Here is a 14,358-nt window from a genome sequence, read left to right as displayed (position 1 = left end):
CACTGTAATTACTGTGTATGTTTGTGATAGCATCCTCATTTCTTCTTCTCCTTTCTCTATTCCTTTTCTTTTTTTTTTTTCTTTCTCCTTTTTTTTCACCTGAATAATAGCTACTAACAGGTTAGATATACTGTGCAGCACATCCATAGTAGTGCTGTGTATACGCACACACACAGCAATCTTCTGTTTCTGGTACAGCTAGCCTCCTTTTGAAATGCATCTTTTACTGCTAACAGCTAGTTTTCAGCTGTACATGAAAACAGTGACACTGAAACCTCCTTCCTTCCCTCTGCACGTGCTGAATCTGACAAGAGGACAAACAGCAGAAGTAGCCACATTGCTGATAATCTAAGGTAAATTCAGGTGGGAGAAGGAGCCTCTCAAGTTGAAGTGTATTCCTTATCTCCACATCCCCATGACTCAGGTTTCCATAATGTCTGAAATCACTCCCGTTCAGGAGGGAAGCATTGCCCTTTTGGCTGCTGCTGTATAAAACATCCTGTGTTTGGGAAGGTGTGTGCTCCTGCCAGGGTCGTACTGGAGCCACTGAGCACATGGTGCTGTGGCCCTGAGTGCCAAAAGCCTCCCAGGTGAGTGCTATTATAGCACTCTTTATTTATTTCACCTTCATCTTCTTTACGAGGGGAGAACCATGTCCCTGTTTGTCAGCTGCTGGCGGGTAAAATGGAGCTGTTTTGGTCTTTAACCTTTCAGCAGGGTTCATTTCTGGGGCAATTTCGGTACGTGTGCGTGCAGTCTATGCACAGCGCTCCGTACGACTCTCCCAGCAGAGCCTCGCAGGTAGCACTGCAACATGGCTCGTTTTCTACAAAGACAAAAGCTCTGCCTTGGGAAACTGTCAGTGCACCATCCGGACAGCTTCAGCTGAGAAACACCAGGGCATCTAAAAGCCATTAAGGTGGATAACTACCAAGCAACAGTCTGGAGAAATGCAATATCTTCCGGTGTCCAAGGAAATGCTTACCCTCAAAGACATTTTTCCTAAGCAAATATGCAATTAAACTGTAAGGGAGTTCTTTTGAATTCACATTACCCTCAAAGACATTTTTCCTAAGCAAATATGCAATTAAACCGTAAGGGAATTCTTTTAAATTCACATATCGGCATTAGTGGAGGCAGACACTGCAGCTCCAGTAAGGGGACACTGCCTGGATTGCTACAAAATGCAAGCTAGCACAGGGAGCTGTGGTTGCCCAGAGTCACCTCCATCCAGACTTCAGGTCCTTGGGATCAGCTTGGTTTGTAGACTGGTCGTATGCAGCTTTCCAGTCAGCCTGCAGTCGTGGTGGTGTACTGGAGGCAGGAAATGTTGGGAGGATTTGGCTCATCAGAAGTAGTTTCTTGAGGGGAAGGGAGAAGATGGAGGCGTGCTGTAGAACTTCATTGTCTAAAATTGGATTTTCCCTTAGGTCTAACTAAAAATAAATTAGCTAATAGTATATTCAATTAATTTTGCCAAATTTGAGCAATTCTTTTAATTAGGAGGGAAGAACTTAATCTCACATAAAACAGACAATTTCCAAAGGCTGGCACAAGAGTATACCACCAGAGTATGTCCCTATGAATTGCTGTGAGATGAGGAACACACAGACTTACACAGAAAATATAATTACATGCAAGTAGCAGAGACGGCAGTGTAATGTGAGCTATTTAACCTTGAGGAGGTGGCACGTGCTGTTGGGAGGACAGGTATTGCAGAGCTTTTAATTTCTTTCAGTGAAAGAGATTGGCAAGCTAGAGTGTTATGATAAAATCAGAATTTCATTTTATTGTTAAGGCTAGGCAAATTAATTGAGTGTCCTTAGACACGTATCGGTGAGTAGCAGAGGAACTGCAGCTTTCACACTCATGTTTCTGAAAAGTGTATTTGTCTATTAGCTTAGCAAATGCCACAAGAAGCTTATTTATTAAACCGAAGGGAAGTGGGAGGGGAGAGACCTCGTGTGATCATGGTATTATTGAAGTTACAGGGCAATGCCACCAGTTCCAGAGGTAGATGTCAGGAAACATAAGGGCATTGGGATGTTTGTGCCTTTTGTCTCCTTCCCAGCGCTCACAGGTGTGAAAGGCCTTGTGATGGCACACGTGAACTCCACAGCTTTAAAAATGCCTCTGTTGCTCCACTTTTAACGCCTGGTACAATATATTTGTACATGCTTAGACTTTGGAGGAGAGATTATTTAATTCTGATTTCTAGCTGCTACTCTCCACTATCTCACTGACAGCACAAACAGGCAAAATGTAAAATAATACAAATTTTTACTGCCTCCCATTTCCTACTAAGGCAACTGTTAACCCGCTGGCAATAAGCTATGCAATTTTATTATTGCTTAAACTAGGTTAACAGAACTGTGTGTGGGACTGCAAATGAGAAAATTTGACAAAACTCTTTTAACTTATTTTACAAGCTCATTTTTTCCTGTACTATGCATTTATTTCCATTTTCTCTCTGTTCACTTTCACAATAAGAGAAGCCAATTTAGTATTTACTCCACTCTCATGTTATTTGATGATCTGAATGAGAGAATATACTGAAGAAAAGAGTCAAAGTTCCCCAGCTGAATCCAACTGAATAGACAGAAAACTGCCTCTTTCTGAATGTTCCCTGACATAGTCAAATTCTGAAATGCTAAGTATATAAATACTCCAGGTACTTCAGATACTACACTAATAAGAAAAGAAAAGAGAAAAGAAAAGAAAAGAAAAGAAAAGAAAAGAAAAGAAAGAAAAGAAAAGAAAAGAAAAGAAAAGAAAAGAAAAGAAAAGAAAAGAAAAGAAAAGAAAAGAAAAGAAAAGAAAAGAAAGAGAAAAGTTAAAAAGGAAAATCCAGTACTCAGTTCTTCAGGAGTTTCCATAAAACCAGAGAACGTTTCTGAGGATTTTGAACCCATCTTTCTCTGCTGACTTACATGACAAATCATGTGTGATGCCAAGTCCAGAAAATTATCAGGAGTCTTGTGATCTTTGGTGTTTTTTCTTAAAGTCTCAGTTTGTGTGACTAAACAATTCCTTGACAAACCTGGCTTTCATTTTTGGAAAAAATTTTTAGCCCTTTGGCTGTAGAGCCAACCTAAGGGACCAGAAGTCTAGAGACCGAGTAAACAGAAAAATAATTAAAAAATGTTCTTTTTTAAAAAAAAATCTTCTGCTTTTCAAAGCAACTTTATGAGTTTTGAGGTTTGTGGCATGATTGTTGAGTGTGTTAATTTAGCAGTATTGATCCATGTTTGGGAGGATACTGCTTTTCCTCCCCTGCATGCTGGTGTGAGATTGCTCCTTCTGCTGGGGATGAATTACAGGGACTTAGGTGATGCTCCAAGGAGTCACAGTCTTGTCGTCCAAACCTGCAGCTTTTCCAGGCAAATTGTGGAGTTTTGTTGTCTTTTCATGGCGGACAGCTGGTGTTCTGCTATTCCGGATGAAAAGGTGGGTCGGGGCATCTAACTCAGCTGCTGCACCTTCATTTTGAAGACAGGTCCTCCCTTGGCCTGGTGCTGTCACAGAGTGAATTTTGGCCACTTTTTCAAAGGAACAACTAAAAGTAGCAATTGGCTTTTTTTTTGTTGTGTATTTTCCTGCAACATTTTGCGGTTTGGTGTGATTCCCGATGTGCTGACACCTTTCCCATCTGGCCCATGGAGATGGGGGTGACAGAAGGGCGCAGGTGGCTTTTGGGAGCCCTCCCTAAACACCTGCAGGGATAACCAGGAGCTGACGCTAAAGCCACCTCACATCCAAGAGAAATCTGAGAGGTTTTCCTGGGACTACGATGAGCACTGCCTGGGGAGTCACATGTAGAGGAGAGCACATTTGTTCTGCCTGGAGCAGGAGGGGCTAATGCTACCGGCTGTACAGATCTGATAAAGTCAAAGCACAGTCTTTATCTGCACTGCCAAGTTTGAACATTTACTAGATAAAGAAGTCGTATTTATGGGGCTCTTCGGTATTTATAAGATCTAATATAAGATTAAGGGCTGGGGGAGAAAAGGTGGAAAACATGGAGAGGTGTTATACATATACCACAAAATATCTGCTAAGATTCAAAACTCTTTTTTTTTTTTGAAACCACAGTGATGGCCACAGTGGAGACACTCTTGTAGCTTCAGTGGCACATTACAGCTCCATTAAAATTCTGTGTATTTCTATTCTTAGCCAAATTAGCACATAGTTTCTACATCTTTTCCCAGATTGCCACTGGTCAGATGAACAGCCTGTTTTACTAACCTATTTCCACTCTGAAAATCATCCATTCATTATTAATATTTCTTGTCTCTCAACAAATTTGGAGGTTGCACCATCTTCTTTGCTTACTCAGCTTCTGCATATGTCTCTGGAGTAAATATCATAATTCTCTGCTTCCCTCTAAAGTAAGCTGATAAATCAAAGGCAATGTGTATTCCTCTTCTAAAAGTTGCCTCACTTGCATGCTTCCCACTGGCAGCTGCCCAAAGCCCTAGCTTGCATCACAGGCACCCTCTGTATTGTCACCCCACTGCCTCCTGCCCGTTCCGGACCTGTCTTGGCTCTCCTCTGGTGCTGCAGCTCTGTTCCTTTTCCCAACGTGAGGTCCCTATAGCACAGCTCTAGGCTGGCAGGAGACTGGCAGAGAGGGCAACCCATCACCTGGCGGTAACATCCTCTGAGCTGGCAAGCTCCCACCCATCACCCTCGTGAAATGCATGTTTTCACACTCCATGCTTGATAGTGTGAACCGACAGTTGCTTAGGCAGTAGCTAAATAGCTTTTCCCTAGGAACAAAGTGTTCAAAAAAAGGTTTTCTTCATCACAGGGATCCTAGGAATGCACTGTCCAAGTCAGCCATCCTGTCCTTCTTCATTAGGCAAGGCAAGCAGCGGTCTGCCTGCAAATCCTGCTGCAAATTTTCCCGGCCAAGCCATGTTAATTCTGCCCATGTGTTACATGACCAGGCCTCACAGTGCAGTGGGAAAACTGTCCCTGTGGGAGTTTTGACTACTGAGTTGTGATACTTCAGGGTCGGAAAGGCGGTGTTTACCTGGGTGCACCAGCACTGCCCTTTGCTCTCCTATCTGCTGATGCTCAATGTGCAGCACCGCGCGGAGTAGAGTCACGTCTAGAAAAGTCTCTTTGCAAGAGTTCCCTCTTATCATGACCCAAATTCTCATTTCCCATTAGGTGACACTGGAGCTGTTGTTGCTATAAAAAGAAATCTTCAGTGGTTGCCTCTCAGAGCTGTAGCCATCCAAGAATATCACAGCTAGGCCATTTTCATGTTTGCTGCGATTTTTTTCCTGATTATCAGAATTTAGTCTCTTCCACAGTACTCTATTTCACATTTCCAAAACGGCATTAATACCCCAAGAGGTGAGAAATGTTGGAGCTGCTGGACTTGCTGCCCCATTGTGGGGCAATGATCCTCTCCTGTCTCCCACCAGATGACCCATCTTCTGCAGAAAAAAAATATTTCTGCAACGTGTAAGATCTCAAGCAGGACATGAAAGATGACTGTGAAACATGCCTTCTCCCCTCTAATACTAAATTCCGCTCAAACTCCCCTCCTGCTTCCCTGTGAAGGAGAGCAATCGTTCACAGTGCTGCCACCCACACTTTAACCAGACAAAATAGGCAGCCTCAGGAATGTGGGCTTTTAGAGTGTCCTGCCAGTCTCACCGAGTTGCCTATGAGAGCCCGGACAAAACCAGAAGACAGTGGTAATGGCACACGAGTTGAAGCCCTGATCTCCAAGTGGCCACTGCCAGTGGAGAGCCACCACTGCAAAGCCTCCCTTGCTGCTGCTGCATGCACAGGCACTCGTGCTGGATCGATTCATTGCCTCTTCCTCTTCTGCTTTTACTAACTCTACATTCAGTTATTTCCCAGCCCACCAAAAAAAAAACAACCCAATAGCCAGAGACAAGAGAAAAGACCTTAAGTTTTTCTGTTTTATCTAAAAAATGTTAATTCTGAAAAATCCTGATCTGGGAAGCAGTGACCGGTTCCTTTATAAGTGCTGCCTCTGGTCGTGGCCAGCTCGTGCCGTGCCGAAGCTTGTTAGAATGACAACAGGGACAGAGGACAGAGGCAGTCAGGTCATCCCAGAGGGCAATTTGGCTTTGGGCTGCTGGGAAGCAGCTAGCCTTGGCTGAGGGCACCCGTTTTTAGAAAATCTGTCGGAGCTTTGTGTGATGTTGTTGTTTTTCCACTAAATGTTGTGTTGCTTTGACTCGTTAAGTGAGGGTTGTCTGAATCATTGGCAGTGAGGTTTCCCTGATGCAAGCTCATGAGCTGGTAACAGGACCATTATGCTGAGGTCTTCAAAACTACTGGTGAGTCCAAATTAAAAGGAGGGGGAAAAAGACCAAAAAAAGAGAACAAACTAAATATGACCCAGACACCTTCCTTTTCCTTCCCCTTCCCTTTTAAGAAAAGAGAGCATTTCTTAAAGGAAAAAACATGGCACTTGGAAAAAAGCTGCAGCTTATGTGGCCTTCTATTTTATTGTGCAGTCAATGTGCACAGTCCCTACTGGGAACAAGGAGTCACTCACAGGAATTGGCGGTTGGGGGAGCCTGGCCCAGAGGGAGCCCCTCACCCAGTGCAGGGTTGTTCCCTGGGGCTCATCCTGGTGGGATCTCATTGTATCACAGGTCAGGTGTGAGTTGAAGCACAAAAAGAACACAAAAAGGCTGATGCAGTAACACTCACCACGAGAAAATGAGAAAAAATACAGAATAAGGTGCAGTAAGTCTTGTAGCTGGTGAAAGAGAAGATGAATGGGAGAATTCCTTATGACCTTTAAATAAATGCCTAGGATAAATTCAGAGAGGAGTCAGAATGTCAGTATTGAGAAGAAGCAAGATAGTCAAATGGTTGAACTTTAGGTTCAGGCAGGCTGATGATATACATTGCTCTTGTTTATGCAGAGGAAGAGGATTCCTCAAATCCAAACTGGATACTCTGCAGACAGATATGCTGTAGGTCAACAGGAGGCTTCTGCACTCAGCTCTGGAGCTATCTGGCTCAAAAAAAAAGCTCTGGGTGAGGTTGAATATAAGCATGTAGGAGTAGAATTTAAATTATGGGTCAAGCTTCAGGGCATAAATCAGGAGGGATTCCCTTGTTTCTTCCCTGTGTTTGTCATTGCACAGCTGGACACGTATAATGTGAGCAACTCGACAGAGTTAGGGGTGTTTGCATCCCATCCCTCTGGATCGTTGGGTCTTGATGGGACTCGGTCTGAGCATTTAAGAACAACTCCTATATTCCTCTCTCATAGGGACAGAACTTAGCGATCATAAATGGCTTTTGATGCCACTGAGTGCCTCAGCTTCGATTCTGTCCCATCAAGATTGAACTCCTCTGCTACTCTTAGTACTTTTCTCCAATTTTCTGTTCTTGTCAGGTCAGGCTCCAGCCTTACAACTACTTAGGCACAAACCTTTATGCACATCAAACAGCACCTCTGCACAACTGCTCTGGGCAGATGAAAGCGCATCCTGAAGTCTTTGAAGAACTGAGGCCAGGGGTCCTGAAGATGCTCTCAGCTGTCTTTGTAATTCAGTCAAACATGAGGCGCTCCTACAGCATGATGAAAATTCTAACAACTGATGTTCGGCATTGTTTATTTTCCTGCATTGTGTATGTTTTTTCTAAACGTTTTAAAGCAGCACTGATATTAAGGAGACCTGCAACAAAAGCCATTTGCTTCCCAAGTGCAGTAATTTCTCCTGTCAGAAGGAAAGTAATGAAGGAGCATGAAGCCAGGTAGTTTCAAGAGCAGTAATTGCTAGCGCGACAGCCATCTGCAGAAGGCTGAGGGGAAAACTGCAACACCGCTGTGCCGAGAGCCTCTCCAGCCACCGGCAGCGACGTGGCTGTGTCCTCATTGCTGGGGGCTCACTCACATTTCACATCAGGCTTACACAGGTCTCTGATCCCAATGGACCTCTCATGCCATGGGCTTACCCCTTTTCTTATGTGACTAGTGGTTTTAGGTCTCTGATTGATGCCTTAAAGGGGCAGGGAAACCAGGGTGGGTTTTTTTTAAGCCCAGTTGGTTTTAAAGAAGTATCCATTAGATGCTCTGAATGGTTTGTCACCTTCGGAAAGGCAAGCAAAGATGTCCTGCTGGGCCAGATCTCTGTGCTGCCATGGCAACTCTGTTTGCAGGACCCAGCTAGACATTTTAAAGGTATACTTGGTATTTCCAAGGGCTGGCAGTCACGTAGACACACTTTCAGTGTGTACTTGAAGACAAAAGTCGCTAACTGCTAGACGACTATAAAACTGATTGAATAAAGTGATTTTTAATGATAGTAATTTCCTGATTCAATGCATAGTAGGAGACTCAACTCCAGATCCTGTTAGCAGAAGGTACATGGAAAAATGATCAGGTATGTTTCAGACCCAGAGGTTGTCTCTCCACTATAATAAAACAGACCAGAGACCATTACCTGGCTCTGAGGCCAGCAGGTGCAGCACAGCTCATATCTCTACTACTAAATTCACTTACCCCCAAAACTGGATCTGTATCTCCACCCTAACTACTGTGAAGGGTGACAGACTCAAGCGGACTCTTAACTGTGCCTGGGAGAGCATGAGTAGCCAGAGGTCTAGCATCACTGAGGAAAGGTCCAGGTTGGTCCAATGCTTTGAAGATGCCTGGAGACCATGTGGGTTGTGCATGGAGCTGAGATGTTATGGTCCACATGTGATCTGCTTAATTTAGATGATGTGGTCACCCTGCCTGAACTGATGTGTCTTTTCGTCCTCCCCTCCAGCATCCTCCATGGCTGGGCAAAATTTGTGCTACCCATACATGTGTATGAGCAACGTGGGTGCTAAAAGAGACATTACTGAGATTTTAATTGACAGTTGAACTTTACCCCTCCATACCAGTGTAGTTACGTTCTCTGGGCTATGTCTGTGAGAGTGCGTTTGCCCACGGCGAAGGGCTGGAGTGCATGTTGAGTGGTTCAGTGAATGTCACCTTCTTGCAACTGTCATAACTCAGGCTGGGTGTCAGGCAATGTTGCTCATCCATGCATGTTCTCTAACTCCCTGCACACTGCGACCTTGCCTTAAATCAGATACATGACTCAGGAAAGCATTTTTGCCTAGGTTCCCCACTATTTTTTTCAGGCTCTAGCTGAAGTTGGGGCAGGAACAAGTTCCCCAAGAGGTTTTGAATGAGCCTGTTGTGGGGAAGAACTTCTAGGGGGTGGGAAAATCTCTCAAGTGCAGACTTGATATGAGCTTTTTCCTAGTGTTTCTGATATACGACAGAAAACATGGCATTATCTGCAGTGACTTCCTTTAGCTGCCTACTGGCTGCCAGAGAGGAAATTTGCCTGTGTTTTGACAGAGCAATAAGAGTTGTGGTGTGAAACTGGACAAGTCTCTTGGAAGAACAGTGCAAGGTCCCTACTTTGAATACACCAACTTTTCTGAAAATCCTACTTCCAACAGCATTCTTCAGGGAGCGTCTTCTGCCTTTGTCTGCAGTTGTAACAGCATCTTGAGTAAGCAGTTTCTAAAACCTGTCTTTCATGTTTTCATAAGAAAAAGATCCAATCGCCAGTTTAACTAACTTTAGCTGAGTCCTACAACAAAAACCACTTGGGGCTTCTTCTCTGTTGAATGTAGCTTATGTATATGAAACCAGAGGGCAGAGTGCTTGTTTCTTCTGTTCAGAGAGAACGAACAATGTGAGCCTATTCAAAATCATCAGAGGCTTGAATCAGAATGATGGTAATGAACATATCCTCCGTGCTCAAAGGCTCTATGGTAAGTCTCTTTTCATGTTTTTATTGAAGTCCTCTTCATGTTGAAAGGAAGAAGCTGGTGCCAGGTGTTGTGCTTGGTACAGCTGTGAAGCGAGCACTTGCTGGGTAGCTGCGGCTGATTTCTCCTGTGACTTGACACTGAGCGCTGCCAAAGGGGAAATGCCTCCCACTGCCCCTCACTTAGAGCAAGGAACTAAAAGCACTTTTCAAGATCATTCAGATTGTTGGCTGGCCCCGACCGCCTATGCCAACCCTGTGGCAGGCTGCACTATGCTCATGGTTCTGCTGTGATGCCAGCCCTAGAAACACAGAGAGCAAGACCAAAAGGGACTGTGGAAATCAGCTGAGGACATCTAAGCACCAAGTTTTACCTGGTCACCTGAGCTTTGGGCACCATTAATTGTGATTGGTTCAAGTGATTCTGCCAGAGAGATGCCTAGATGCGAAAGGTGCATTTCTCTAACTAACTGTCATCCCAAGCTCCCTGTATGGTCACTAGAGAGAAAAAGGTACAGAGGTACTTCAAGGATGTGACTCATCTCCTCCCGAGGATGAAGTGTCCATCTGAGAAATGAACTTCACTATGGAAGTACCTGTTGCTCTCCAGAGACAGAAAGGGTCCCTAGCTCAGATGTAGCTGTCCCCATTGGGGGATCTAAGGGAATCTCACCCCAAAAAGGCAGAGACCTGCCACTTCCCTCCATATATTGTGTTCATCCTCTGTTAAATATTTGTGTCTAATAAGAATTTGTCTGTCTTGAGATGCCCATCACTGGGTCTTCTTATCCCTGGCTTGTTAAGATCAAGGATCTTTTAGTACCCTGATCTTCTTCCCCAAAAAGTCTCTCTGGAGCCCAGACAAACATACATGACAGATGATCTGTTAGTCTTAGGTGGAAAAAACCCAACCCTTTATCCCTTAAAATGAACCTTATCCTTTTCATGTGGGAAGACGCCCACAGAAGTGGGGTGTTGCCGTCACTGAAGCTGGTTTACACCTTTGGCTAGACGGGCTCTGGGGCAAGAGCGCAGCCTTGGGAGCAGGCTGTTCGGATGGGGCCCTGGATTAACTGGGCTCCCCAGGAAATGTCAGGGTCACTGCTGATTTCCGAACTCCTTTAGGAAAGCAAACACATATTTGGCTGAAATAAAAAACCAAGCAACTGCTATCAGGTTTGTATTTTTTTCCTTATATTAAACAAGTGTTTAATTTAAAAAAAATCCAACAGATGGCAGGGCTGTACCTAATGCAAGACTGAGCACTTCTCCAGTGAATTTAAGGTGGTCTGCAAGAAATTTTAAAAGACAGGGATTGAGGAATCCATGCATTATTGAGAAAATGTAAAAGAAAATCCTAATATCTTTCTTGCTTTCAATTTGATTTGAAAAGTTTCCTTCTCTTTTCCTAATTTCTTCTTAGCTTTGCAGTGTGGGGCCATGCTTGGTTTATCCAGAGGCCTCCTGGGTATCTGTGCAGGTACCTCCAGGGTATCCTTCCTCTGGTGACCGGTAAGCAGGCGAGGCAAGTCAAGGTGTTAGGGGCAGCACCTGTGCCCCTCGGCCCTAGTTGAGGCACGAGGTCAGGGCAGCAATGAGGGGACACCAGCTCCAAAGCTGGTCCTGGGAACAGTCTGGCTCCAGCAGCACTAAATCTTCTGTTTCTTTCCCCTTTCCCATTTAAATTCCTCTGATTTTACTTTCAGCCACCACCTCGTCCCACTAGCAGTCAGCACCATGGCTCCCACCGCACAGGGAGCCAAAATTTTAATGCAGAAAAAAACCCAGTAAGGTGACATCTCCGAGGCCAAATTTTCACAGAAGCAATGTGGAGACTTTTGTAGCTGTCAATAGGTCGTGACTCATTTATAGAAAATGCAGATGAAATAATGCTTTCTACAAAATGGGACTGAGTGTCTTGGATCTCAGACACATTATTCACTTGCTTATGTTTGAGCTCTCCCATGGGCTTTTCCAGATCAGAGATGACTGAGCCAGGCAAAATCATTCACTAGAAGACTTCTGTCTTAACCCTTTCCTGCCTTTTTTCTTTCACCCCTCCAGCCACGTGGCAAATGAGGTTTGGGTAGCCCACCAGCCGACCCCTGCCTGCCATTTCTCCTCCTTACTTCAGCCTGGTGGTGGCGGACACGTTATTTGGACTGAAGCATTGGGATGAAGTAAATGGACATGACTGTACAACAGAGGTAGTTATTTTCATTTTCCTTGATGATTTTCAGGGAATTCTGCTGCACGCATGAAAAAAAGGAAAGGCAACTATGCAACTGAATTGCGGGGATGGTCAATTCAATACAACTTGGCAACATTTTCCTGGAAGTTAAGCAAGCTTGCAAGCCCTCTGGAGAGTTTGAGTTGATGTAGGGTTTTGCTTGGATGCTTTGTAGATTTTGATGCATTTTATATAAAAGAAATGGAAAAGAAACCAAACGTGGCTGTTTAAACTGAGTTTCCCATGGGTTTTTGCACTCTTTCATACACATATGCTGAGGTGAGATTCTTACATAGAAAAATAAAGAAATTTTACACTATTCTCCATACCCTTGTAATAAAGAGGTATGGATTTTTTCTCTTGGATAGTTCATTACTCTTTAGAGCCTGAGAGAGACAGCCTGAGGGCTGGGGCAAGAATGTGTTTATGACCTTTCTGAAATCCTCCCTTACAAGAGCCTGAAGACAGGCTGTCACCAGATCTGATGTAGCCACACAGTGTTTGCTCTTTGGACACTCCCCCACTAGTTCCTCAGCTTCTGCTCTTTTTAATAGACTCGTTCAATGAAGGGGCAAATCCTTTCAGCCCTGAAACTTGGAGCAGCTGCCTTGTACGCTAGAGGAGAGAGGTGGAGTGACCTGCTTTGTACACAAGAGGAGAGAGATAGAGGTGATTGCATCAGAGGGAAGGAGAGGGGTGGGCACAGCCTCCTTTCCCCTTGCCGGGGGTTTCTCACTCCATGGGACACTTGCCATGCAAATTGAGCTCCAGATCCATCCAGTGCCCTATGATTTATGGGTGTTTCTGGGTGTGCAGAGAGCATCCTATATTTTCCCTGTAGACCAAAAAGCTGAGTTTGTCTTTCGGATGACTTTATGCCAAAATAAACCCGGTGATAGCAGTGGGAATACGCCAATATTTAGGTGGGATGTTTTATAAAAGATTAATAAAGTAGGTACTGCGAATAAAATAAAATAAAAAAATCCCCAACTGGTGATTTGAGAAAAAATACAACTCTCTTTCTGTGTCTCTCCCATGCCCTCCTCTCTAGGAAGGTTTGAGTAGGACGTTGGCTGATACCTTATTTTCATTTCCATCGGGAATGTTTTTTAGCTGGCACACAAACTACATATGTAAATAGCCAAAGAGTTTGGGAAGCTGCTTCACTATTTCCTCCTGTAACTAACAATGGAAACCCTTTGAGAATCGTACGAGTGAGCCTCAGTGGAAGTTCACATGTCTCCTGACACGCGGGATTAGCCTCCATGCTCAAATATTTATCCTGACTGTGCTTCTCCCTGAGGAGCAGCTGGCTGTCTGCTCTGCAAAGCGCTGGCCAGCCATGGGGGCAGAAAGGTAGGGGATGCTGGAGCTGCTGGCGTCATGGTGCGCACAGACCCCTGCTATAAGGAGAAAACCTGCTTTGCAAATATGATTTGGACTGATCTGAGTTTATTCTGTCACAGTGAATTCAGCATCAAATTAAAAAGAGAAAGCAGAGCCGCTGCACTGTATGCAGAATTGGCCAATTCCAGCATGTAATAGGATAGCTCAGCGCAGTTATACTTCTTTGCCTTTTGGTGGGTCCCCAATTTGTCTTCATTTTTATTCCTGTCTCTGCCTTCACTCCCTCTGGCCTGCATTTTATACTCTGTGTCTCTCTGGATTGATTACACAGTCTGCCCCACAGAGCTGGGCAGAACACAGGCAGATCCTGTTCAGCATGTACAGATACTTTTAAATGATCTGCTAACAGGAAAAATGAAAGCTCGGCCTCTCTTTGCTGACAAATATGCAACTTAAACAATTCTGAGAGTTTCTTGTTTCACATGTTTGATGGTCATGGGAAGATGAAACATTTCGGAGATGCGTCCTTAGGAAGAGCAGTACTTTATGGCATCTCTTCTGAGTTTAAGGCCTGTTAGAAGAAGATAGGATATAGAAAACTACCTGCATAAGTCAGTTTTGAAAATGGGACCCAGACATCTTAAATCAGCGTGTAAATATCTTCATAAATCAGGCAGCATGTTAAGGCTCTGAGAAGCTTTATAAATTAGTTTGGAAGTAGACAACAGCTGAAACAGAAACAGCGGCACGCTGTGGGGAACGTATTATAGCTGCACTTGTACAAAGCGTTTCTGTCCCTCTGACAGTGATCTCAGTGTTGCACATGGTCTTTCTGAAGTGAGTATGAAGGACAAGATGAACTTCTGTCCCATTGGCATTATCCACATCATCTCGGGAGAAGTTCCTTTCTCAGTCACCTTGAGACGTGCTGTTATTGGTGCTGCTCCAGGAGGAGACGTAAGGAGCCTTTTCAAGTGCAACTCATGTCTGAAACTCAAT

The sequence above is a fragment of the Tauraco erythrolophus genome, chromosome 2 (assembly GCF_009769465.1).
Source record: "Tauraco erythrolophus isolate bTauEry1 chromosome 2, bTauEry1.pri, whole genome shotgun sequence".
Classification (NCBI taxonomy): Eukaryota; Metazoa; Chordata; class Aves; order Musophagiformes; family Musophagidae; genus Tauraco; species Tauraco erythrolophus.
This window is presented reverse-complemented; position numbering follows the sequence as displayed.